The sequence below is a fragment of the Canis aureus genome, chromosome X, assembly GCF_053574225.1.
Source record: "Canis aureus isolate CA01 chromosome X, VMU_Caureus_v.1.0, whole genome shotgun sequence".
Classification (NCBI taxonomy): Eukaryota; Metazoa; Chordata; class Mammalia; order Carnivora; family Canidae; genus Canis; species Canis aureus.
In genome coordinates, this window is record NC_135649.1 from 73,082,953 (window position 1) to 73,110,827 (window position 27,875).

General features: G+C 38.7%; 1 long non-coding RNA gene and 1 pseudogene across 1 annotated transcript; one reads left to right on the plus strand and one right to left on the minus strand.

Moving 5' to 3' along the window:
• Positions 1-826: 826 nt before the first annotated feature.
• Positions 827-6,695, minus strand: LOC144307759 (uncharacterized). Its single transcript, XR_013374479.1, has 2 exons — positions 6,211-6,695; positions 827-1,676 (listed from the first exon to the last, which is right to left on the minus strand). It is a non-coding gene; the product is annotated as an uncharacterized LOC144307759 (long non-coding RNA).
• A 4,783-nt stretch (positions 6,696-11,478) lies between these two features.
• Positions 11,479-12,385, plus strand: LOC144308642 (large ribosomal subunit protein eL6 pseudogene; annotated as a pseudogene).
• Positions 12,386-27,875: the final 15,490 nt, after the last annotated feature.

Sequence of the window (27,875 nt, forward strand, 5' to 3'; positions counted from 1 at the left end):
GGTTAGGTTACCTTTTGGGGTTCCATGATATGTTTTCAATTATCTGGTGGTTTGAAGTTTTAACCAGTTGCCAAAAAGGAAAAAGAAAAGAATAGTGGAAGATGCTACCATGTGAATACTGAGATACCTATTTTTTTTTTGAGATACCTATTTCTTAAAAAAAAAAATAAGTCAAGTACAGCTAGATGGTATTTCTTTACTGGGCAAAAGGCAGTTGTAGCTTAGAAGAGTTTTAAACTTTCTTCTAAGATTGTAGAATTCTGAAAATTGTCTTATAGAATGTGTGTTTACATAGGAGATCATGGGCTTCTTGTTGTCTTGCCTTTCCCCCACTACCCTGCCAAGTCTTATATGTCTCTTCTTTTTATTGGGCATCCTTAAAAAAAGACAAAAAAATGATATCAATAACTCATATCCTGTAAAAGACTGGCTTAATTTTATGGACTAGTTCTCACATTTCTTTTTTTTATAATAAATTTATTTTTTATTGGTGTTCAATTTGCCAACATATAGAATAACATCCAGTGCTCATCCCGTCAAGTGCCCCCCTCAGTGCCCGTCACCCATTCACCCCCACACCCTGCCCTCCTCCCCTTCCACCACCCCTAGTTCGTTTCCCAGAGTTAAGAGTCTTTATGTTCTGTCTCCCTTTCTGATATTTCCCACACATTTCTTCTCCCTTCCCTTATATTCCCTTTCACTATTCTTTATTTTCCTCAAATGAATGAGAACATATGTTTGTCCTTCTCCGATTGACTTACTTCACTCAGCACAATACCTTCCAGTTCCATCCACGTTGAAGCAAATGGTGGGTATTTGTCATTTCTTTTTTTTATTTTTTTTATTTTTTATTTATGAGAGAGAGAGAGAGAGGCAGAGACACAGGCAGAGGGAGAAGCAGGCTCCATGCAGGGAGCCCGACGTGGGACTCGATCCCAGGTCTCCAGGATCACACCCTGGACCGAAGGCAGGCACTAAACAGCTGAGCTACCTGGGCTGCCCTATTTGTCATTTCTAATGGCTGAGTAATACTCCATTGTATACATAAACCACATTCTTTATCCATTCATCTATCGATGGACACCGAGGCTCCTTCCACAGTTTGGCTATTGTGGACATTGCTGCTATAAACATTGAGGTGCAGGTGTCCCGGCATTTCATTGCATCTCTGTCTTTGGGGTAAATCCCCAACAGTGCAATTGCTGGGTCGTAGGGCAGGTCTATTTATAATGCGTTGAGGAACCTCCACACAGTTTTCCAGAGTGGCTGCACCATTTCACATTCCCACCAACAGTGTAAGAGGGTTCCCTTTTCTCCACATCCTCTCCAACATTTGTGGTTTCCCGCCTTATTAATTTTCCCCGTTCTCACTGGTCTGAGGTGGTATACTCATTGTGGTTTTGATTTGTATTTCCCTGATGGCAAGTGATGCAGAGCAATTTCTCATGTGCTTGTTGGCCATGTCTATGTCTTCCTCTGTGAGATTTCTGTTCATATCTTTTGCCCATTTCATGATTGGATTGTTTGTTTCTTTGCTGTTGAGTTTAATAAGTTCTTTATAGATCTTGGAAACTAGTCCTTTATCTGATACGTCATTTGCAAATATCTCCTCCCATTCTGTAGGTTGTCTTTTAGTTTTGTTGAAGTCAGTGGCATTCCTATACACTAAAATGAGACTGAAGAAAGAGAAATTAAAGAGTCAATCCCATTGACAATTGCACCCAAAAGCATAAGATACCTAGGAATAAACCTAACCAAAGAGGTAAAGGATCTATACCCTAAAAACTATAGAACACTTCTGAAAGAAATTGAGGAAGACACAAAGAGATGGAAAAATATTCCTCGCTCATGGATTGGCAGAATTAGTATTGTGAAAATGTCAATGTTACCCAGGGCAATTTACACGTTTAATGCAATCCTTATCAAAATACCATGGACTTTCTTCAGAGAGTTAGAACAAATTATTTTAAGATTTGTGTGGAATCAGAAAAGACCCCGAATAGCCAGGGGAATTTTAAAAAAGAAAACCCTATCTGGGCGCATCACAATGCCAGATTTCAGGTTGTACTACAAAGCTGTGGTCATCAAGACAGTGTGGTACTGGCACAAAAACAGACACATAGATCAATGGAACAGAATAGAGAATCCAGAAGTGGACCCTCAACTTTATGGTCAACTAATATTCAATAAAGTAGGAAAGACTACCCACTGGAAGAAATACAGTCTCTTCAATAAATGGTGCTGGGAAAATTGGACATCCAAATGCAGAGGAATGAAACTAGACCACTCTCTTGCACCATACACAAAGATAAACTCAAAATGGATGAAAGATCTAAATGGGAGACAAGATTCCATCAAAATCCTAGAGAACACAGGCAACACCCTTTTTGAACTCGGCCACAGTAAGTTCTTGCAAGATACATCCACGAAGGCAAAAGAAACAAAAGCAAAAATGAACTATTGGGACTTCATCAAGATAAGAAGCTTTTGCACATCTCTGTTCTTTTATTTCTGGGATGGTTTATTCTCACTGGCTTTAATTAGTCATGTCTACACCTTCTGGTAGGGTAAGAACTAGCACCCAAACAGATGATGATTCAGCTTCAGCAGGTCTCTCTGAGGTGTTCAAAGGTCACCATGCACCTGGAAGTGGTTCAAATCCAACACTGCTGCTCTATGGGAAAGATAGTGATTGTAACAGAGTAATAATAACAATAATACAATGATAAAAATGACATAGTCCCCTCTTCACTGTGCCTGATCTAGACTTTATAATTTATGAAGCTCATTTACACCCATTTCATCCTCCTAAGACCCTGAATTGGGTGTTATTTTTATCCCTTTTTAAGGAAGAGGAAACCAGCTCAGATTAGATATATGGCTTGTTAGGCCAGAGGTCAATCTGGCTGAAGTCTTCTAATTCCCAGAGCAAAGCTTTCTTCACTGCCTCAAGGCTTCCCCTTAACAACTGCTTTAGGGTGTTACAGTTACCATAGAGGAACTGGGGGCAATATTGCAATAAAAAAACCGCAGCCGGGTAGTAGTCCCCCAGTAGTGTGTTTATAAACTCATTAACTGCAAAGTTCAGTGTGAGCCCCACCCAAGAAAATAAACTTCCTGGCTGGAATACCTAGTCCAGAATAGCTTCTTGGCACTGAATTTTTCTGTGGCAATGCAAATACTAGCCTTGGTTTCTAGGGCAATCTCAGTGCATAGGCGTGCCAGTCAAGAGCAAAGTCCTCATGGTGTGAACATTACGTGACAATTCCAAGCCATACCCAGAATCACCTTGGTTCTAACTTCCTTTCTAAAGTTCAAAAATTGGAGTTGGCCATTGAAATAGGGAAATGAAATTTTACTTTGCTTTTTAAAGGATCTTATGTAGGTGAGGTGAAATATATTTTCCTTCTTTGGAATTGTTATTTGGTCATGGCAAATATTACACTCAATTGTTTGCTTTTGGAGAGTGCCTTTAAAGATTTCCTTTACATTGCTTTTAAAGTGTGGACATCTTTCTTTGAGCACCTTGTTTTTGTGTATTTTTGTTTTACTGGAGAGTTCTCAGTCAGTGGAAGCATAAAGGGCACTTGATAAAAACATTTTCAACATGTCCCTGAGCATACATAATAGTTGTCCATATTTGAACTAACAAAATAAGTTGTTTTTATTTGTAAGGGAAGAGAGGTGTTTGCCAAGAATGAGTTTGCTGTTTGGCTCACTATTTTCTTCTCTGTATACCTGGATTTTAATTTTGACAGTGAAGAATCTGGGAGAGCAACTTTCTTCTCCAAAGTTCTCAGACACAGGTTAGGTAAGAGTGTCAATGCTGCAGTACTGTCCTCAACACACAGTCCTACTATACTGGGAAGATAATCTCTCATGCCCCTAATTCCCTGCCTACCTCACTATCAAGATTTTTGGTGTTTTACATTGAATGTAGGTAAATTTTGATTACTTTTCCATCATAAATTGGTCATTTACAGAAATTTTGTTAGATCTTGAACCATATATATGTGGCTACTGGCAGATAGCAGAGTTGTGTTTTATTTTTGATCCTCTGGAAATAATTCTTATTAGCCAGTAAACAGAAATACTTCCAAATACATTTTTTATTCTACTTTCAAAGAACCAAGATGCTTCCTTTGGCTGGTGTATCTTTGCTTGGTGAGTACAGCAGGGAAATAAGAAGTGTGTTTATAGAAGCATTATTTATAACACCCATAAAGTATAAACAACCCAAATGTCTATCAACTGGTGTATGGATAAACAAATTGTTATATATGAATACTATTCAGTCACAAAAAATGATTGGACTGACATACAGGGTCATAGATGAACCTCAAAGAATGTTAAGTAAAAAAGCCAGAAACAGCAGACCACATATTGTGTAATTCAATTTCTATACAATGTCCATAAAGGCAAGCTAATTGAGACAGAAGGTACACTAGTGGTTACTTGGGGCTGGGGGAGAGAAAAAAATATTCAATGTAAATAGGCATGATGATTCTTATTTGAGGATGAAAAAGTCCTTATTTCAGGATGAAAATTGAGTTATGATGATTATGGCTGCAACACTCAGTAAAGTTAATGAAAATCATTGAAATGTACACTCAAAGTGAATGAATTTTATAATATGTAATATATACCTCAATAAAGTTGTTTTTTAAAATATTCTATGATCACTGATTTATGAGTAGACTTGTGTTTGCCAGTGTGATTACTTTCCAAACACTTGCATTGCCAGAAATAATTTAAAACAATCTCAATCTTTCCTTCCCTCCCTCCCTCACTCCAACATACACACTCTCACACAAACACAGACATACATACCACCCAATTACTCAATTCAGGACGAAATAAAGAGATAGAATCTGAGTCCTATTTAGTTCTTTTTCATTTTGAACTTTACACATAACCTCTCATGTGCTTTCTCACTTTCATAGTTTGCCTCATTAAATCCTCATGATGTTCCTAAGTGGCTTATGTTCTTTATAACTTTTATTTCACAAAAAAGCTCAAGCATATTTAATGCTTTCTATCTCGATACAGCAGTAAGTGCTGTGCTTGAATTCCAGCCCAAGTCTGTCTGACTCTGAGGCACAAGCATTTCCCACTCTGCCACAACTACCTCCCTAAGACAGACCCCATAAAAGACAACCCTATTCCACATGAAATTCCCACTGAATTCCTCATAGTTCGCAGTTTAGAAGGTTACATCAAAGAGTCTCCCTGGGAGTTTCTAAGAATTACACAAAGGTGTCAAAATATTATCAACTCATGATGATCATTTCCATATTATCAGAATGACCACATTGATCATGCTATCTTATTGGCTACAATGCTATCATTGAGAGAGCATCCTGGAAATTTGAGTTCTTATTTTACCTTCATCATTCCCCAGACAGATTAAGATCTTTTATCCTTTCCTTGGCTTCAGTTTCTCCCTGGCTGCACAAAGGAGATTAGACTCCATGATCTTTAGGAGCCTTCCAACACTGATAATATGCAATGAGCATGCAAGACCTAGCTTGCTCTAGACTCACTCTTGGTAGCAGGAGTCCTCAAAGGAGAGGGAGAAAGAATAAAGAACATAATAAGAGAGGTTGGAGAAGATGGCAGAGGATTAGGGATCCCCAACTCACCTGGCCCCACCAACTTACCTAGATTACTTTCAAACCATCCTGAAAACCTACAAATTTGACCTGAGATTTTTTTTTTAAGATTTATTTATTTATTCATTCATTCATGATAGACAGAGAGAGAGAGAAAGGCAGAGACACAGGCAGAGCGAGAAGCAGGCTCCATGCCGGGAGCCCAACATGGGACTCGATCCCAGAACTCCAGGATCTCGCCCTTGGCCAAAGGCAGGCGCCAAACCGCTGAGCCACCCAGGGATCCCTGACCTGAGATTTAAAGAGAGAACAGCCAGAGTACTACAGAGAGAAGGGTTTTCATTTCTAACAAGGTAGGAAAGGGGGGGGAATAAAAAAAGAATCAAGTGGGGGAGGGGCCCCATGAGGAGCCAGCTAAAGCCGGGTGGAGGGAGCCTCAGGATAAGAAAACCCAGCCCTGGAGAAGCAGGAACTTTAAAAAATCCGCACCAGATTCTTCCCGGACAGAAAAATGCTTAGCAGGGAAATGGAGCAGAACTGCAGGAAGGGCATTGGAGGCTCCAGTTTCCCAGAGTTACTAAATAGAGGAAGTACGCACCGGGTAAAGTGCCCCACAAACTGCGGGCCAATCTTGGTAAAGGGCTGGAGTGTGCACCCGGCGGGGCATCAGGGAGAAGCCTGTCGGTAAGGCGGTGGCTCCAGATGGAGGGGTCTGCACACTGCTGCCTTCATGAGCCAAGGCCCCAGGCGCGTGATTCCAGCAGCACAGGCCCCGGATCCCAGGGCACTGGGTGGACAAAGCCAGAGATCCTGTACTCCCCCCTGGACAGGCAGAGGTGGGGAGGGCACAGGACAGTGAGGACTCTCCTGCCACTGGGCGCCCCCCAAGCAGTGCAGGTCAGCGTCCCCGTGCCACTCAAGGAGCATCTAGGCCAGTGCAGACTGGGTGTCTGCAGTAGTTACCGCAGGGAGTTGACTCTAGAGCTGGAGACCTGGCCACCGCCAGTGGTGTTGTTCCTCCTTGTATCACTCTGTGCCTGGGACGGGTGTGGCCACCAGGGAACAGAGGCCTCACCGGGTAAATGTTTGTTTCCCACTGAGCCCAGCACCTGGCAGGTGGCCTGGCAGTTCCTCCAGGTGCACACACCTCAGAATCAGCACAGCAGGGCCCTCCCCCAGAAGACCAGCTGGAAGACAGGGAAAGCAGGTTCTTGACCAAGCAGCCCTGGAAAGCTCCAGGGGAAGTCAAGGGATTTACAGTATATAGAAACAGAGGGTACCCCTCCTATTTTTTTCTATATATATTTTTTCTTCATTTTTCAAGAACAACTCATTTTTATATCAGACTGTAAATTTCCAGTATTTTTCTCCTTTCCCAACTTAGCTACAATATTTTACTACCTCTTCATTTTTAAGATTCTTCCATTTTTATTTTCATATTTCTACCATTACAGGTCCTAGATATATTTTCCACTTCTAGATTCCCTTCAACATACTCAATTTTGCGATATATACAAGATATGATTTTTTGTTTTGTGTTTTCTGCCTCATTTTGTTCTACAATGGCAGAAGTTAATACCTTCTAAAACATGATCAGCATAAACTCAGAGCCATTCTGGGTTCCATGCTGGTTCATTCTCTGAGATTCCTCATTCCCATTCTGTCCACCTCTTTTATCTCATTTCTGTTTTGATGGTCAAGGTTAGGGCCTTCTACAAGTATTTCTGGTTTATATAAATTTGGGACTGAGCATCTTCTAACATACAGAACTTAATATACTCAGAAACAAGAGGATCACCCTCTAGAACCACTCAGAATCATCTAGAGTGAAATTTACTTAGCTCATGGTTGATATTATTGACTCAGCCCGCTCATACAGCCACTCTGCACTAAGCAAAATGACTAGAAAGAAGAACTCACCACAAAAGAATCAGAAACAGTACTCTCTGCTACAGAGTTACAGAATTTCTATTACAATTCGATGCCAGAAAACCAATTCAGAAGCAAAATTATAAAGCTACTGGTGCTCTGGAAAAAATCATAAAGGATTCAAGAGACTTCATGACTGCAGAATTTAGACCTAATCAGGCCAAAATTAAAAATCATTTAAAGGAAATGCAACAAAACTGGAGGTCCTAATGATGAGGGTTAATGAGGTAGAAGAAAGAGTGAGTGACATAGAAGACAAATTGATGGCAAGGAAGGAAGCTGAGGAAAAAGGAGAAAAATAATTAAAAGACCATGAAGAATGGCTAAGGGAAATAAATGACAGTCTCAAAAGGAAATATCTATGTTTAATTTGGGTTCCAGATGGTGCTGAAAGGAACAGAGGACCAGAAAGCATATTTGAACAAATTACAGCTAAGAACTTCCCTAATTTGGGGAGGGAAACATGCATTCAGACCCAGGAGATAGAGCGACCCCCCTAAAATCAACAAAAACCCTTCAACAGCTTGACATTTAATAGTAAAATTGCAAATTCCAATGATAAAGAGAAAATCCTTAAAGCAGCAAGAGACAAGAGATCCCTAACTTATATGGGGAGAAAAAACCTAAATAGGCCATTAATCAGGGAGGAAATTGAAGCAGTCACCAAAAACTTCCCAAGGCACAAAAGTCCAGGGCCAGATGGCTTCCAGGGGATTTCTATCAAACTTTTAAAGAAGAAACAATACCTATTCTACTAAAGCTGTTTCGAAAGATAAAAAGGACTTAAAACTTCCAAACTCGTTTTATGAAGCCAGCATCCCCTTAATTCCAAAACCAGACAAAAACGCCTCCAAAAAGGAGAATTATACACCAATCTCCCTGATAAACACAAATGCAAAAATTCTCAACAAGATACTAGCCAATAGGATCCAATAGTACATTAAGAAGATGATTAACCATGACCAAGTGGGATTTATCCCCAGGATACAAGGCTGGTTCAACACTCATAACAAAAATCAACGTGATAGATCATACCAACAAGAGAAAAACAAGAACCATATGATCCTCTCCATAGATGCAGAGAAAGCATTTGACAAAATACAGCATCCATTCCTGATCAAAACTCTTCAGAGTGATAGAGGGAACACTCCTCAGCAAAAAGCCATCTACAAAAAGCCCACAGCCAATATCATCCTCAATGCGGAAACACTGGGAGCCTTTCCCCTAAGATCAGGAACACAGCAGGGATGTTCACTCTCACCACTGCTATTCAACATATTACTAGAAGCCCTAGCTTCAGCAGTCGACAACAAAAAGAAATAAAAAGGCATTCAGATTGGCCAAGAAGACGTCAAAATCCCCTCTTTCCAGATGACATGGTACTGTACATAGAAAACCCAAAAGACTTAATCAAGATAAAAATCTTCTTCACAGCAAAAGAAACAGTCAACAAAACTAAATGATAACATACAGAATGGGAGAACATATTTACAAATGACATATCAGATAAAGGGCTAGTATCCAAGATCTATAAAGAATTTATTAAACTCAACAGGAAAGAAACAAACAATCCAATCATGAAATGGGCAACAGACATGAACAGAAATTTCACAGAGTAAAACATAGACATGGCCACTAGCACTTGAGAAAATGCTCCGCATCACTTGCCATCAGGGAAATACAAGTCAAACCCATTGTATTGTTTTCCATATTCAAAGAGCAGACACAGGTATGGTGTGTGTATCCATGTATACACATGAGCATGTATTCTTTAAAAAATACTTGATTATCAGTAAAAATTTATCAAATAATGTTGATTTGTAGCCCAGTGGGGTAGAAATAACACTGAATTTGGAATTAGATGACTTTGGTTCAATTTTTAGCTTTGCTGAATAGCAATATGATCTTGAGTAAGTCGATTTTTTAGTGCTGATTTTCTTGCCCTTCAAAGGAGCATTTTTTTTTAAATTGGAGGAGCTTGACTTTAGCTTTATGAGTTCTTTTGTAGAATATTTTAAGAAATGCTACTGAGTTGTTGGTCACTATTAGCTGAAAATGTGCTGAAATGACATCCAAAAAGGCCAGTAACAATTAATAATTCATGTCTCTGGCTCTGGAATATCCACACTTATTTCTCACTGAGAGATAGCTTAGATGACCTCGGAAGAAGGGAAGTTGAAACCACCCTGGACTGAGAATCTTAGTGAGCTGTGTTCTAATCTCAGTTCTATTCCTATGAAGTAACTTTGGACAATTATCTTTGTCAGCTTCCTTGTTTGTTTCATTGAGATGAGCAAGGAGAATTTTAGGTGTTGATCCAACAAATCTCTGTAATACCTTCTAGTTCTGATAATGTACACATCTGTCTTCAGTCCTATTCCAATCTGAGACTATAATGATAAAAAAAAGTCATAAAAATGCAATTCTAGCCAGTGACTAGAATTGAAGGGCTCTCAGTACCTTTCTCTGAGCCAGACTGAAAAACTGGCAATGTGAACCAGCAAGATTGGTATGTTTTTTGAGGCTACCCTTATGCTATTAAACTTGATTAGTTGAATTTAAATATCTTCCCACTAAGGAGATGAAACAAATCTTATAAATCTGAAGGGATACAAGTGGTTCCTAGACCAGTACTCTATTTTCTCAAGTTTTTGATTTCTTATTGTTTGGTCTAATGTCCAGACTTATGTGATTTCTATCAGAGGGGAAGGTGGGAAAGTGAGATCAGTTTTTACAAAGTCTCCAGAAGTGTCTGATATGAACTTTGGTAGTAGTATGTATTTTTACTAGTCTACCACCTCAGCTATCTCTAACATGCACTAGGCATTATATTGGGTGCTAGGAAGAGAATGAATATAGTAGAGAGAAGGAAGACAAGGGGAAGAAAAGAAAATACCATTTTGATCCACTATGGGTCAGGCAATGTGCTCCGAGGTTTACATACATTAGAGTCTTGCAATGTTGAGATTAGTATCACTTCCATTTTACAGATGAATAAACAGTTTCAGAGAAATGAAGTGGCATGGTAGATGAGATTAGATTCCATGTCTGTCTCAATTCCAAAGCCATTGTGTTTTCCAGTAAGACCTTAATATTTGCATTTCCCAAGAGAAAATGGAAGCTTCTGGATTTTTCTGTTCAGTAGGCAGCAAATGTATTATTCCTGGCATTTGCTAGTATCATCATATCTTGGAGGAATTGGTTCTATGCTGTAGAATGCTTCTTAAATTTTCTAAGCATATTTTAATTGGAAAGTATCACAGAATGTCAGGGCTGCTAAGTTACTTACCCTAAGCTTCTTACTTATCATATGGAGAGACTAAAGGTCAGAGACAGAGACTAGTTCATTGGCTCATTAAGAAAGCCTAGACTAGACCCTAGGCTCGAGGACCTCTCAATTCACACTGGCAGTGTACACACCAGAAGGCAGGTGGTCAACTTATGGGCACAGTCACAAATGTCCTTCATACCAGAGGCCTAAGGACCATAGTCCCCATGAGAACAGAACACTCATTTGGTTATAATGGTTAAATTTTTCTTGGCTAATTTGATAGTCCAAAATACTTATTTAATTTCTATTCATTTGACTTCTAGTAAGGTTGACATTTCTTCATTTAGCAACATAATTCATACAACTGCAGACCAGAAATTGTAATATCTCTCTTATACACTACATCCAATACATCAGCAAATCCTGTCAACTATTTATTCAAAATATATTCTGGATCATGACACTTTTCTCCAATTCCACTTCTACCACCATAAGACCAAATCATCATTTCCTAGACTATAGAAATTGACCCATAATTCATCTCTGTCTCTTATTACCCTAAGTCTATTCCCCATATAACCACTAGAGTGATCTTTTAAAATTATAGATCATATCACTCCTTTGTTGATAAATCTCTAGTGGTTCCCATCTCCCTCAGAATTAAATCTGATTTTTCCATCTTGCAAGATGACGGGCGAAAAAGCCGAGAAGCCGGATACTAAGGAGAAGAAACCTAAAGCCAAGAAGGTTAATGATGGTGGCAAGGCAAAGAAGGGTAATCTAAAGGCTAAAACGCCAAAGAAGGGGAAGCCCCACTGCAGCCGAAACCCTGTCCTAGTCAGAGGAATTGGCAGATATTCCTGATCGGCTATGTATTCCATAAAAGCCATGTACAAGAGGAAGTATTCGGCAGCTAAATCCAGGATTGAAAAGAAAAAGATGGAGAAGGTTCTTGCTACCGTTACAAAACCAGTTGGTGGTGACAAGAATGGTGGTACCCGAGTGGTTAAATTTCACAAAATGCCTAGTTATTATCCTACTGAAGATGTGCCTCGCAAGCTGTTGAGCCATGGCAAAAAACCTTTCAGTCAGCATGTGAAAAAGTTGCGAGCTACCGTCACTCCTGGGACCATTTTGATCATCCTCACTGGGCGCCACAGAGGCAAGAGGGTAGTTTTCCTGAAGCAACTGAGCAGTGGCTTGGTACTTGTGACTGGACCTCTGGCCCTCAACCAAGTGAGTTCCTCTGCGTAGAACACACCAGAAATTTGTCATTGCCACTTCCACCAAAATTGATATAAGCAGTGTGAAAATCCCCAAACATCTCACTGATGCTTATTTCAAGAAGAAGAAGCTGCGTAAACCCTGACACCAGGAAGGAGAGATTTTTGACACAGAGAAGGAGAAATACGAGATTACAGAGCAGCGTAAGGTTGATCAGAAAGCTGTGGACTCGCAAATTCTGCCAAAAATCAAAGCTGTTCCTCAGCTTCAGGGCTACCTCCACTCTGTGTTTTATCTCACAAATGGAGTTTACCCTCACAAATTGGTGTTCTAAATTTCTTACAAAAGAACCTAATTAAACAACTGATCCATTTCTTTTGTGTCTTTAAATTTTTATCTGCCTGGAAGTGTGGTTTGACTCGGCCAGCTTGTGGGATCTTAGCCTCTGCTAAGAGGAGTGGGAGCTGAATGGGTGGTACCAGCTGTAGTGGAACCTTCTTTTTGTCGGCTCTGGACTAGCATTTAGCTCCCTTAGTGTCTGGCTTGTCACCCAGCACCCACCTGCATTTTTTCTCAGGTCACCGTTGAACCAGATAATACTGGACTATGAGGACAGGAAACCGCCCTGCTCTTTAGGCCACAGACTTCCATTTCTCCCCCATTGGCCCAACTCTAAGTCCTTCCCCCATAATCATTGCCATTAGTCTTGTGTATCTAGTTTTTTTGAAGTGTACACAGCAAATGAGTATAATGATTCACCATTTTTTAAAGCCAAAAACCTTGTATACTGTATATACTGTTACACAGATAACAATGTGTTCTGGTCCTTCCATGAAGTCCATCTTCATTGATGTAGAGGCTAGTGTGCCGTTATATGGTATTTGGGTTTACATCATTTGTAAGTATATACAAAGTAGTAAATAAGCTCAAGTCTGCACACAGATGAGTATCAGGTAAGAATTATTTTTGGCTGAGTAAGTTTCTGCAATTTAATTTTAGTAGATTGTGCCAAACGGCCTTCTGTGGGGTTTGAGCCAGTTTATGCTCTTGTACAAGAGTGTCCGTTTCTCTATAAGCTCCCTTAAACATTGGGTTATCAAATTTGCAAATTTGAAAAAAAAATCTGCAAATATGAAAGATGGCCCCTGTGGACTTTTTGAAGCTGCTTTTATTAACAATTCACATTAGATGAGATTCATAATTAGAGTGTAGTTCTGTGACATCTGTGTGGTTTAGTTAAATGTTATCCCCACCTTAAAAGTTTCCTCAGGATTATAAAATCAGCTCCCACTCCTGGCAATTCCTGATTAGATTTCTGTTCTGTGTTTTTGCTTTTTCTGAACGTTCTAGACAGTATGCTACTGAGCATAATATTACTGGATGTGCTCAAATTCACGGTTCTTGTCAGTTGTTGGTCCATTAAGTCCTTGTATCACTATTCTAAAATTCACACATTGAAAGACATTTGGGTTGTTCACAATTACTGGAGGTGATGAATAAAGCCACTATCAACATTAAAAAAAAAGAATTAAATCTGAACCCTTTACCATTACCTGTAGGTATCTGCATGGAAACCTGGAAACCTCTCTCGCCTGACATCTTACCTTTTCCCTGACCTTACTCACTCTATACCAATCACTCTGTCCTCTTTGGCTGTTTGTTGAACATCCTGTATATGGCACCACTGCAGGGTCTTTTAAGTACCATTGTCTCTGCATGGCATAATTTTCTCCCAGATATCACTTCCTCACTTTATTCATCTGTCTGCTTAAATATGTTCTCCTCAAACAGGCTTTCCCCAGCCATCCTATATAAAACATTAAGCCTTCTCCAACCATACTTCATCTTCTTTTTAAAAAATATTTTATTTATTTATTCATGAGAAACACAGAGAGGAGGAGAGACATAGGCAGAGGGAATAGCAGGCTCCCTGCAGAGAGCCTGCTGCAGAACTCAATCCCAGGACTCTGGGATCATGACCTGAGCTGAAGGCAGATGCTCATCCACTGAACCACCCAGGTGCCCTACCATCTTCTTAATATATTATTTTTCTTTATAGTATTTATGAGATCAGAAGTTTTGTCTGACTTATTCACTGCTATAGCTCCAACACCAAGAGCAGTACCAGACACAAAGTAGTTCCTTAATAAATATTTATTAAGTGAGTGACTTAATCAGCAATATGTTTCTTTGATGATTGCCCCATTGGCCTTATAGAAGTTCAGATGGTACCCAATGGAAGTTTTCATTATGTCCATTGCATAGGTAAATTAAGGGGGAGGAACAAAAGAGATAAGATTTACCTAAGGATATCTTGTGAGTCTTTAACAGGCCCAATATAGGATTCCTATCTCCTGAAATACACATCAGCATCCTCCAAAGACACTTATCATTGCAGAGTGTTTTTGAGGGATATCTTTGCTTGGGCCCCAAGGCTGATTTCCAGAAGTTGATATTAACTTGATGAGATATTATAAGCATTGTGGTTTTGTTCACAAAAGCTGATAAATCAGTGAGATTTAGGAATACATCTTGATTAGTTAAAAACAAATTTTGGCAGCTGAGAGTGAAAAAAATACAAATAGGCCCTGCATTTGTCTACCAGCTCCTTTCTGATAACAGAAATTATTATTTTGCATTATTCAAGACATGACAGTGTCTTCCACTAAAATAGAACCACTTTAAGCAGGAAAACTTGTTTCTTAATGAGAATGTGTTTGGAAAGGATCACTCTGGATACAAATAAATTACACAATAAACTAAAACCCTGGAGTGCCTGAGGGTCAGTTGGTTAAACATCAGACTTAGGTTTGGCTCAGGTCATGATCTCAGGATCATGAGATCGAGCCCTATGTCAGGCTCCACACTAAATGTGGAACCTGCTTAAAATTATCACTTTCTCCCTCTCCTTCTGCCCCTCCACCCCCACACATGCACACTTTCTCTCTCTTTCATAAATAAATAAATAAATAAATAAATAAATAAATAAATCTTTTTTAAAAAGCCATAAAACCCTATAAGTTTAGCCTTTCCTTGAATTATCTATCTAGTATCTTTCTTTTCAATATCATGGCATTTATCCTCCTAAATTATTTTCCTGTTCTCCCTATAACCATAGCACAAGGAGGACATAAAGAACTGTTTGCATTACAGAGTTGGCTAACCTCTAAGCAGAATGGTTAAACAATTGCTCTTGGGTCATACAGGATGGCAGTAGCAGCAACAAAATGACCACAACAGATTTCCAATCCAGCATTACAAGGTTATTTGTGTGCACTGCCATTCCACCTTCACTATGCTTAAATTCAAGTGATAGAGTAACCATCAACCAATCAGGAGTTCTTGAGCACAGACTTTTTAAAAAAGATCTTATTTATTTATTCACAAGAGACACACACAGAGAGAGAGAGAGAGAGGCAGAGAGAGAAGCAGGCCCCATGCAGGGAGCCCGACATGGGACTCCATCCTGGGTCCCCAGGATCATGCCCTGGGCTGAAGGGATGTTAAACCACTGAGCCACCCGGGCTGCCCCTTGAGCACAGACTTGAGTTTCCACTGGTCTGGATTTGAATGCCAGCTTTGGCTTTTAGATGTAAATGTGGACAAGTCACTTTATTGCTCTGTGGCTCCATCCTTCATAGATAAAACAAGGATTATAAGAGGTGTGAATTGATTTGATACATGTCAAGAATTTAGCATAGTAACTATCATGTAGTATATACTGCATTGATGTTAATAATAATAATTTTTTCTGATGGAGTATTCATTGTGTGACTGATACCACACTAGCCATTGGGATAAGAATTTAAAAGGTCACATGAGTTACTATTAGGTATAGATACCACATGCTTCCTGCTCTGACCTTCACTCCTTCCTTCTCTTCTCTCCCCTTCCTCCACCTTGGGCAATTTCTGCCTGGAGTAGAAAGAGATTCCCTGTCTGACAAACAAACAAACAAACAAAACAAAAAAACAAAAAAACAAAAAACAAACCTTGCACCTTGTAATAAATGAGAAACCCAACTTATTAAAAATTAAAAAATACTTAGGTTAAAAATATAAGTTCTACAGTAAGACTATTTTGGATCTAATTTCATCTCTGTATCTTAATAGTTGGTAATCGAGCAAATTTTGAAATTTTGATTCATTTTCCTTGTGTACAAAATGGTGACAACAACAACAATCTCACTGGCTTATGATAAGAAGCTGAAGGCAGATGCTCATCCACTGAACCACCCATGTGAAATAAACCACGTGTAAATCTTAGAATAATGATTGGCATATATCAAGGCCTCAATGAAAATTAAGTATTATGATTTTTATCAATGTCATCATTATTTATTATTCCTCATTTAATCTTTTTTTTCAAAGATTTTGTTTATTTGAGAGAGAGAGAAGAGAAGAGAGCATGACCTGGGAGAGCGGCAGAGGAAGAGGGAGCAGCAGACTCCCTGCAGGAACTCTGCTAAAGGCTTGGTCCCAGGACCCTGAGATCATTACCTGAGACAAAGGCAGATGCTTAACCAATTGAACCACTCAGACACCCCATTCTTCATTTAATCTTAAATGGTTTTTGGCTCATAACAATCATTCAATAAATGTTAATTACTATCAGTATTATTATTGTTATAGTATCTGTTTCCTGTTGCTGCTATAACAAATTTCCAGTAACTTAGTGGTTTATGTCAAGAGGAAGATCTGACTACCAATCTCAAGTGAAAATTTCTACTGCATGGAGGAAGACAAAGACAATAAGAATGCCAGCCACCAGAAGCAGGATCTCAGACTTTGGTCCACTGCATCTTTTACAGCTTTGGAGATAGCAAGGAGGACTCATAATATAAGGGTACTGGTTGGAACAACACTTACTCTTAGTTATGATCTTTGTTTTATACTCACAAGGCTCCCCTTAACATTTCTTATATGAGTGGTTTAGTGGTCATGAATTCTCTTAACTTCTGTTTGTCTTGAAACTATCTCTCTTTCCATTCTGAATGATAGCCTTGATGGATAGGATATCCTTGGCCATATATTTTTCTCTTTCAGCACTTTGCCTATATAATGCCACTTTCTTCTGGCCTGCGAAATTTATCCTCAAAAAATCAGCTAATAGCCATAAGGGGTTTCATTTGTATTCAACTCCATTCTTTTGTATTGCAAACTTTAAAATTCTTTTTCACTTTATTTTAACATTTTAATTACTATGTGTCTTAGTATGGACATCCTTGGGTTGGGTTATTGGAGGAAACTCTACGTCTCCTGAATCTGGTTCTCTGTTTCCTTCCTCAAATACCGGACGTTTTCAGCTATTCTCTTTTCAAATACATTTTCTCTCTCCCACTTCCTGTATATTCCTTCTTGGATCTATAAAATGTGAATATTATTGTGCTTAATGGTGTCAATGATTTCTCTAAATCTATTCTCATTATGTAATATTTGTTTGTCTCTCACCTGTTAAGCTTGATTGCTTTCTATTACTCTATTCCTCAGGCCACTGATATGTTCCTCTGCCTCCTGCAGTTTACTATCTATTCCATTCATTTTATTTTTAATTTCATTTATTGAGTTCTTAATCTTTTATAAGTAATTTTTTTATCTCTTTGTCAAAGGTCTCACTGATATCTTCCACCCTTTCTAAATTCCAGAATTACTGAACTACTTTAAATTCTCTATCAGGCACATTACTTATCTCTGTTTTTAAAAGATTTTATTTACTTATTTATTTATTTATTTATTTATTTATTTATTTATTATTTATTTGACAGAGAGAGAGAAAGCACAAGCGGGGGAGTGGCAGGCAGAAGGGGAGAGAGAAGCAGGCTCCTCATGGAGCAGGGAGCCTGATGTAGGACTAAATTCCAGGATCCTGGGATCATGACCCGAGCTGAAAGCAGATGCTTAATCAACTGAGCCACCCAGGTGCCCACATATTACTTATTTTTGTTTAGCTTAGATCTCTTGCTGTGATTTTATCCTGTCCTTTCATTTGTGATATATTCCTCTGTCTCTTCATTTTATCTACCTCTCTGTGTCTGTTCCTGTGTGTTAGGAAAGTCTGCTATGTCTGCTCTTGAAAGTAGTGACTTTATGAAGAGGCCCTGGAGTGTCCTGTAGTGCATTGTTTCCTGTTCACCAGAACCTGGCACTTCAGGAGAGTTCCTGTGTGCGTTGCTTGCATTCTGCCATTGTAGCTGAATCACTTTTTTTCACTTTAGACATCTGCATTGACTCTCTGCCTGTTGTGGGCTGTGCTTGCTCTCTGTGGTATTAGTGAGACACAGGCATCCCAGCTCTGAGGGGGCCTGACCTCAGGAGATCTGGGGGAGCAGTGCAGAGGTTTTAGCAAAATTTGCTCTAAGCTTAGGGCCAAGGCCAGCTGGCTTGGGGTGGTTGAGTCCTGAAGAGAATGCACGAGAAAAGTTGCACTGTTAGCAGGTTAGGTATCAAGTGTCTGTGCAGCAGCTGCCTCACTGTGTTTATTCTGGGGTAGGTGGGGGGAGGAAAACTGTTCCTTCCAGCTCCTTCATTCCCAGAGAATTCCTCCTACATGCTCCAAAATCAGAATAAATAAATCTTGCTCCAATTTTACCCAAGAGTTGTGCAAACTGTTAGTTCTATATTGTCTCTGCAGGCTGCTGTCTCCTTAAGAGCAGAGTCTGAGCTATCACTACCACCCCCTTGCTGAGTCAATTGGCTTTTAAAGCTCCAGACTCCAAGTTCTGCTGATTATATAAAGTCATAGTGTTCAAAGGCAGAGGTTATGGGGATTCATCTTCACTATGTGGACTCCCAAGTTCTTTCTCCTCTGCACACTTGCAGCCCCCTCCCTCCTGTGGGCAGCTCTGATCACTTTTCTGCCCTTAGTAGCCTCTCCAATGTGGTTTCCTCTCTACATTTAGTTATGAAGATTGTTCTTCCAGTCTTCCAGTTGCTCTTTATGGTTTATTTACATGCACGTGAGAGACATCTAGTTATAAACATGGGATGGGGTGAGCTTAGGGACTCCTGCTCCACTATTTTCTTAAGCTCCAATTTTCAATATTTTTTAAAAATTGAAATCATGAAATGTATCTATTCCAATCACAATGAATTAAAAATAGAAATCAATAACAAAAAATAGCTGGAAAATTCACAAGTAGAAATCAAATGCACTCTCAAACAACTGCCAGCTCAAAGAAGAAATCACAAGTGTAATTAGAAACTACTTTGGATGGGGTGCCTGATTGGCTTAGTCAGTTAGACATCTGCCTTTGGCTCAAGTCATGATCCCAGGGGTCCTGGGATCAAGACCCACATCAGGCTTCCTGCTCAATGGGGTATCTGCTTCTCCCTCTGCCCCTCCCCTTGCTCATCCTGTGCTCTCTCTCTCTCTCTCTCTCTCTTTCTGAAATAAATAAAATATATATTAAAAAACAGAAACTTTTTTGGATAAATAAAAAACACAGTAATCAAAAACATATGGAATTCAATGAAAGCCATCCTCAGAGGGAAACTTATAATTGTAGATAGCCCAACTAAAGAAAAGAAGAAACATCTTGGGGAGCCTGGGTGACTCAATCTGATAAGTATCCAATGTTTGATCTCAGCTCAGGTATTTATCACAGGGTTGTGAGTTCAAGCCCCACATTGGGCTCTATGCTAGGTGTGGAGCTTACAGAAGAAGAAGAAGAAGGAGAAGAAGAAGAAGAAGAAGAAGAAGAAGAAGAAGAAGAAGAAGAAGAAGAAGAAGAAGAAGAAAGAAGAAGAAGAAGAAGAAGAAGAAGAAGAAGAAGAAGAAGAGAGGAGGAGGAGGGGAAGGAGGAAGAGGAGGAGGAGGAGGAGGAGGAGGAGGAGGAGGAGGAGGAGAAGGAGGGAGATCTCAAATCTACAACACAGCTTTATACCTTAAGTGACAAGGAACCAAAAAAATGCTAAGTCCAAATCTGGAAGAAGGAAGGAAAATTACAGAGTATAATAGAGATAAGCAACATAAAGAATAGAAAAAGAATGGAGATAATCAACAAAACCAATAGTTGGTTCTTTGAAAAAAGATTTAAATTACTAATATCAGAAATAAGTATGGAGAGGGTCACCTGGGTGACTCAGTGGTGGAGCATCTGCCTTTGGCTCAGGTCATGATCCTGGGGGCCTGGGATGGAGCCCCACATTGGGCTCCCCGCAGGGAGCCTGTTTCTCCCTCTGCCCATGTCTCTGCCTCTCATGAATAAATAAATTTTACAAATATTTTTTAAAAATAAATATGGAGGGAAGCCCGGGTGGCTTAGTGGTTTAGCACTGCCTTTGGTCCAGGGCATGATCCTGGACACCCGGGATCGAGTCCCATGTCGGGCTCCCTGCATGGAGCTTGCTTCTCCTTCTGCCTGTGTCTCTGCCTCTCCCTGTGTGTGTGTGTGTGTCTCATTAATAAATAAATAAAATTTTTATAAATAAGTAAATAGAAATTACCAATAAGCTTAAAGAAATAAAATAATTCTATGACCAATTATACATTAACAAATTAGATCGCCTTGGTGAAATAGGCAAATTCCTAGAAACAATCTATATTGACTCAAGAAAAAGTAGACTATTTGAAGAGACCTAAAGCAAGCAAGGAGATTGAGTCAGTAATTAAAATAATAAAAAAAAAACACAACAAAGGAATTCCTGGGAATTCCTAGATGACCAGATGACCTAACAGGTGAATTCTACCAAACATTTAAGAATTAACAATTCTCAAACTACTCCAAAGAATGGAAAATGAGGGAAGACTTTCTAAGTCATTCTATAAGTCACTATTATCCTGATGCTAAATCATAGAAATACCTCATAGGGAAAGAACATTACAGACCAATAGAGTTTATGAATATAGATGCAATAATCCTCAACAAAATATCAAATCCAACAGCATATTAAAGATATTATATTCCATGATCAAATGGGATTTATTGCAGGTATGCAACAGTGGTTCAACATAAAAAATCAATTAATTTAATGAAACCATATTAATATAATGAAGAGGAAAAACTACGTGATCATCACAATTAATGTGAAAAATAATTTGACAAAATACAAAACTCTTTCAGGATAAAAAAACACTCACAAAACTAAGGATAGAAGGAACTTCTCAACATAATAAAGAGCATTTATGAAAACTTACTGCTAATATCATATTCAATAGTGAATAACTGAAAAGCTTACTTTCTAAAATCAGGAATAAGACAAATGTACTTGCTTTCACCATTTCTATATAACAATTTACTGGGCATTCTAGCCAGAGAACTTAGGAAAGGAAAATGAATAAAATGCATCCAAACTGGAAATGAAGAAAGAAAATTGTCTATTTCAAATAATATGATTCCATGTATAGAAAGTCTAAAATAATCTACAAAAAAGTTATTAGAGTTAATGAACAGATTTAGCAGTTGCAGGTGATAAGATTAATGCACTAAACTAAGTTTTGTTTCTATACACTAACTATAATGAACAATCTGAAAAAATTGAGAAAGCAATTATATTTACAGTAATATCTAAAAGAATAAAATACCTAGAGATCAATTTAACAAACTAAGCAGGTAAAAGATTTACCTCAAAGATACAGATGCAATGAAACACTGGGACACCTGCACCCCAATGTTTCTAGCAGCAATGTCCACAATAGCCAAACTGTGGAAGGAGCCTCGGTGTCCATCGAAAGATGAACGGATAAAGAAGATGTGGTTTATGTATACAATGGAATATTACTCAGCCATGAGAAATGACAAATACCCACCATTTGCTTCGACGTGGATGGAACTGGAGGGAATTATGCTGAGTGAAATAAGTCAATTGGAGAAGGACAAACATTATATGTTCTCATTCATTTGGAGAATATAAAAAATAGTGAAGGGGAATAAAGGGGAAAGGGGAAAAACGAGTGGGAGATATCAGAAGGGGAGACAGAACATGGAAGACTCCTAACTCTGGGAAATGAACTAAGGGTGATGGAAGGGGAGGAAGGCGGGGGATGGGGGTGACTGGGTGGTGGGCACTGAGGTGGGCACTTGACCGGTTGAGCACTGGGTGTTATTCTGTATGTTGGCAATTGAACACCAATAAAAAATAAATTTATTAAAAAAAAAGACTTGTCACTGAAATTTCTGCCTTCATGTTAACATGACTAATTCCCCGTGTTTCTGTTTTATGTGGCATTCTTTTATAAGGATTCCAATCAGATTGGATTAGGGGTTCACCCTACTCCAGTATATCCTTGTTTTAATTTAACTAGTTGTATGTGCAAATGATCTTATTCTCAAATAAAGTCACATTATGAAGTAATAGAAGTTAAAACTTCACCATATATTGTTGAGGTACACATATAACCTCTAACAATATCAAACTGTTTTCAACAGTGGATGCACCATTTTATATTCACATGAGCAGCATATGAGGTTTCTAATCTCTCCACATCCTCACCAACATTTGATTTACCCTGTTTTTTATTAGACCCATTCTAGTGGGTGTGAAGTAGTATCTAATTGTGATTTTGATTTGCATTTCCCTAATGAAATGTGAGTTTCACAAAGAATGCTTTGTTTATTCATAGTTCCTTGCAATTCCATATGAACTTCAAACTGACTTGTCCATTTCTGTAGAAAAAATTATTGGGAATGAAACAGAGATCAAACTGAATCACTTTGAGAATGTGTTTGTATTTATTCAGGTCTTCTTTAATTTCTTTTAGCAGTCTTTTATAAGGCAGAAATTGAGGTAATGCATTTATAATACCAAAGATTGCCAGAAAAACACCAGAAGCTAGGAGAGAGACATAGAAAAGATTCTCCCTCAGAGCCCTCAGAATGAACCATCCATGCCAACATCTTTATTTGTGATTTCTAGACTCCAGAACTTTGAAACAATAAATGTTGATTAAGCCATCCCATTTATGATCTGTTACAGCAGCCTTCACAAACCAGTGTACATGGTTCCTCAACAAATTAAAAACATAATTTTCATATTATCTCATAACTGTACTCCTAGATATGTACACAGAAGAAAAAAAACAAGTGTTCAAATAAAAACTTGTAGACAAAGGTTTATAACACAGTTAACAAAGGGTGGAAACAACCTAAATACTAATCAGCTGATAAGTGGATTAAAAATGAAGGAATAGGGCAGCCCCGGTGGCTCAGCGGTTTAGCGGTTTAGCCTTCAGCGCAAGGCGGGATCCTGGGGACCCGGGATCGAGTCCCACGTCGGGCTCCCTGCATGGAGACTGCTTCTCCCTCTGCCTGTGTCTCTGCCTCTCTCTCTCTCTCTCTGTCTCTCATGAATAAATAAATAAAATCTTAAAAAAAAACAAGTGCCTAAAAAATAAAAATGAAGAAATATTATTCAGTCATAAAAAGAATGCTACAACATGGGCAAACCTTGAAAACATTACCTTAATTAAAAGAATCCAGGGGCAGCCCAGGTGGCTTAGTGGTTTAGCACCTGTCTTTGGCCCAGGGTGTAATCCTGGAGTCCCAGGATCAAGTCCCACATCGGGCTCCCTGCATGGAGCCTGCTTCTCCCTCTGCCTGTGTCTCTGCCTCTCTCTCTCTCTTTCTGTCTCTCTGTGTGTGTGTCTTATGAATAAATAAATAAAATCTTAAAAAAAGAATCCAGAAACAAAATTCCATATATGAGTCTAGCCATTTGAAATTCCAGTATAGATGAATCCCATGAGCTAAAAAGCAGATTAGTGGTTATCAGAGCTGAAAAAATGGGGAAATTAGGACTGAATGCTTAATGTGTATAAGATTTCCCTTTGTGGTTATGAAATTTTTCTGGAATGATATAGGGTGATGATTGCACAACATTGATTTACTAAATGCCACTAACTTATTCACTTTAAATTTTTTAAATGGTAATTTTATTTTATGTATATTTTAGACAAAAACTATCAAGAAAATTTGTCCTTCTCCGATTGACTTATTTCACTCAACATAATACCCTCCAGTTCCGTCCACATTGAAGCAAATGGTGGGTATTTGTCGTTTCTAATGGCTGAGTAATATTCCATTGTAAACATAAACCACATCTTCTTTGGGACGTCTGGGTGGCTCAGTGGTTGGGCAGACACCTTTGGCTCAGGGCATGATCCTGGGGTCTGGGATTAAGTCTTCATCAGGCTCCTTGCAGGGGCTGCTTCTCCCTCTTCCTCTGTCTCTGCCTCTCTTCCTCTCTGTGTGTCTCATGAATAAATACATAACACCTTAAAAAAGAATGTTAGAAGACAGCCCACAGAATGGGAATAAATATAAATCATATATCTGATTAGGATCTAGTATACAAATTATATATAGAACTGTTACAACTCAAGAACAACAACAAATTTAACAATAGGTAAATCATCTCAAAGGTATTTCTCCAATGAGGATATGCAAGTGGGCAGTAATCACATCAAAATATTCTAAACATCATTAGTCATTAAAGAAATGCAACTTAAGACCACCGTGAGATCCATTTCTTTAGGAAAGACAGGGATAACAGATACCTGTTCTTCAGGAAGGCAGGGAGAGAATAGAAGGTATCAAGGTAGACAGAGCAGATTGAGCAAGTTGCACAGACATAAAGCAGATAGCACAGTACTGTAAATAGTTTGACATAAGAGGGCCTTCAGTCAGTCAGGTAGGGGCAGGCCATGAAAAAAGTATTCATGAAAGGGTCAGATGAGAGAGCCCTTTGAATGCCATGCACACAGTCAACACTTACTTTGTAAGTCATTGGAAAACAGATTAACAAAGAGTTTTGAGAAGATATTAATGCAGTCAGACCTATATTTTATAGTGATGACTCTGATGGCAGAGTTGGTATAGGAAGACTGGAATCAAGTAAATTGGTTTAGGAATATATGAATATTTTCCAAGTAAGTATGATATCTGTCACATATCATAATAGCCTCTAGCAACATGTGTGGTTGTTTGAAGAAAGGTCAAAATAAGCAGAAACTAAAAGTTCACTTGACTTTATCAATTAAAAGGTCAATGGTAACCAGTATTAGGACAAAAATGAAGGAGGAAGCCGTATTTCATTGGGCTGAGGAGGTAATGATATCAAGAGAATATAGATTACTATGTGAAAAAGACTTTGTGAAAATGAAAAATAACTGAGGCATTTCAAGACTATTTTGTTTATATATTTATTTTTAAAAATAGGAAAGGCTAGAGCATGTTTAAATTTGAGGGAGAAGTCTGTAAAAAGAGAAAAGTTGAAAACATGGAAAATTAAGCAAACAAGAAAGAAAAAAAGGAAAGAAAGAAAGAAAAGAAAGAAAGAAAGAAAGAAAGAAAGAAAGAAAGAAAGAAAGAAAGCCAGCCAAGTTCCAGATGAGTGAACAGAATATTCAGAAAACAGGTAGAGGAGTTAACTTTTACACTGGAGGATTTAACATGTCCTCATTTGAAGCTGGGGAAGAAGAGATTAGAGGTGAGAAATGGTTTTCAATTCCAATACACTGCAATGTTACTCAATTACAGAGACATTTCTATTTAATGGGAATTTTCTGTAGGGGTATAAATGGTCATTATACTGCCAAGTGTCATGAAATTAGAATCTCCATCATTCCCACTAACCATGAGGTAAAGGATTCAGTTCTGCTATTATCTAGCTGTCTTTTCTTTTTTTTTTCTTTTTTTTTTCAGCTGTCTTTTCTTGAGTGTTTTTAGCTACTTTAAAGTTCAGTTACTTTCACTGTAAAAGGAGGCAGGAGATTAAATTGATGGTCTCTAATTTCTTTGTAGCATGGACATTACATGATTTTGTTGATCCATTTTTTGAAAGCATCTCTGTGTTATGGAGTCTCTGTTGGTAGGCATTATTTTCCTGTGGGCTGGTTCTCTGTGGACTGGTTCAAGGGGCATTATTACTGTGAGATTATCATTTATAAAGTCTAGATTACTAGTTGGGGGACTCTGAATCTGGTTCTACTTCTGTCAGGGGCCAGTTTTATTGAAGTTTAATGGCTTCACTGAGCTCTGGAATTTGGTTTCTTCAAATATAAAATCTAAAGTCTATCCCACATGAAAAAGACTATGAACAAAATATATGTTTGTGCAGAATAGATAAAAATTAAATTAGAAAATTATTGGTAATTGTTTAATCTGAAGGATGGAACTTCGGACTACACTCTATTATTCTGTGTATATGTTTGAAATTTCTGTAATAATAAAGTTTTATTTATGAAAAGAACAATTGTAATAGGTTATATGTAGATTTGATATATCTATGTTATTTCCCTTTACTCTGTTCATGCTCATACCAATTAAGCTGTAAATTGACTGACTGAAACTACTAATTGAAAATAAAGTACATTTTAATGGAAAAATTTTTAAAAATAATAGGAGGAGTGACACTACCACTGTCACATAGGATCTCTCTCTCTCTCTCTCTCTCTCTCTGTCTCTTTCTCTCTTTGTTTTCTATGAGATGTTGCTCTAGTTAGGGGAGTATTACCTCTGTATGAGCAAAGATGATAGTTGGTATGCACTGGTCTGACAATACCAGTAATTATTTTAATACAAAACAAAAATACTTCTATAGTGGTTTAGCAAATAGACTGTCCTAACCACAGCCTCAGCCTCTAAATTACTTCATCTTCTTATAATTCAACAAAGTGTTGACATCAGGCACTGCAAAAGGCACTAGTATCCTACTCCAGTCCTTACAACCTATGATGACTGCCCTGATTGGTTAGTACCCATGCCTTATAGATTGACTAAATGTGCTTAATAACACCCCTGTAGGGATCCCTGGGTGGCACAGCGGTTTGGCGCCTGCCTTTGGCCCAGGGCGTGATCCTGGAGACCCGGGATCGAATCCCACGTCGGGCTCCCGGCATGGAGCCTGCTTCTCCCTCTGCCTGTGTCTCTGCCCCTCTCTCTCTCTCTCTGTGACTATCATAAATAAATAAAAATTAAAAAAAATAACACCCCTGTATAAATAGGGTTATTTTATAAAGTTGTGTAGGTGGTCTCAGGATTTGAGAGGCATCAAGGTTGTCATTCCCACATCCAGAATTAAATCAGCTTTTGTTCCTGAACTATAGGTCACCCTTTATTTCTAACCATATTTACTAATCAATTTTTTCTCTTTCCCCTATGGCATGATCTCTTTCCAGGCCATGAGTGAAAGTCTTATTCTTAGAGAGTTTCATAAGTACCCTGGCCATGACTGCTGTGCCACTTCCTCCTGTCCAATTTCTTTTCACAGGCACCCTCTATATTCTTGCCCTCCCTTCCTCAGAGGTATGCTTCCCCAGATGAGCCCAAAACTTAGAGGAAACCCCAGCTGCCAAAGCACTTTTTATTTCCTACATGTTTCTTTCACTAGCAAGAGTAGGGCATGCCAGCCAGAGACTCTAAGTAATCAAATCTCATACACAGGCTTGTTCTTCTAAAATCCAAGCATCCCTTGCTAGGTCGTAACAAAGGCTAGTGGCTACTGAGTGTCTCTTTTGGAGCCTGCAATAACACTGGGGCTATAGACTGTTAACAATCAGTTTTAGTTTCAAAGTTTCTTACCTAGCCAAGCTTTATTAATGCTTGGTCAGACAGGTACACAGTATCAGAAGATTCACAAATGGATATAGTTTGAAGCATTTGAAAAGCTAAATGGCCAAGATACACTTAAGTATTTTTTAAAAACCTGACAGTGTATTCACAGAGAATAAGCCTATTTCAAACCTTTCAGCTGTTCCCTTCTGAACAAAGCCTCTGGAGTGAGGACTCCAGAGTAAAGTTTGGGCTTGGAGCTCCAGAACTTCACAATTTACATTTACTGGTTGTCAGACAGAACACCATTTTAGAAGTAGTACCTGTCCAGATGAGGGCTGTTCAGTAGGTA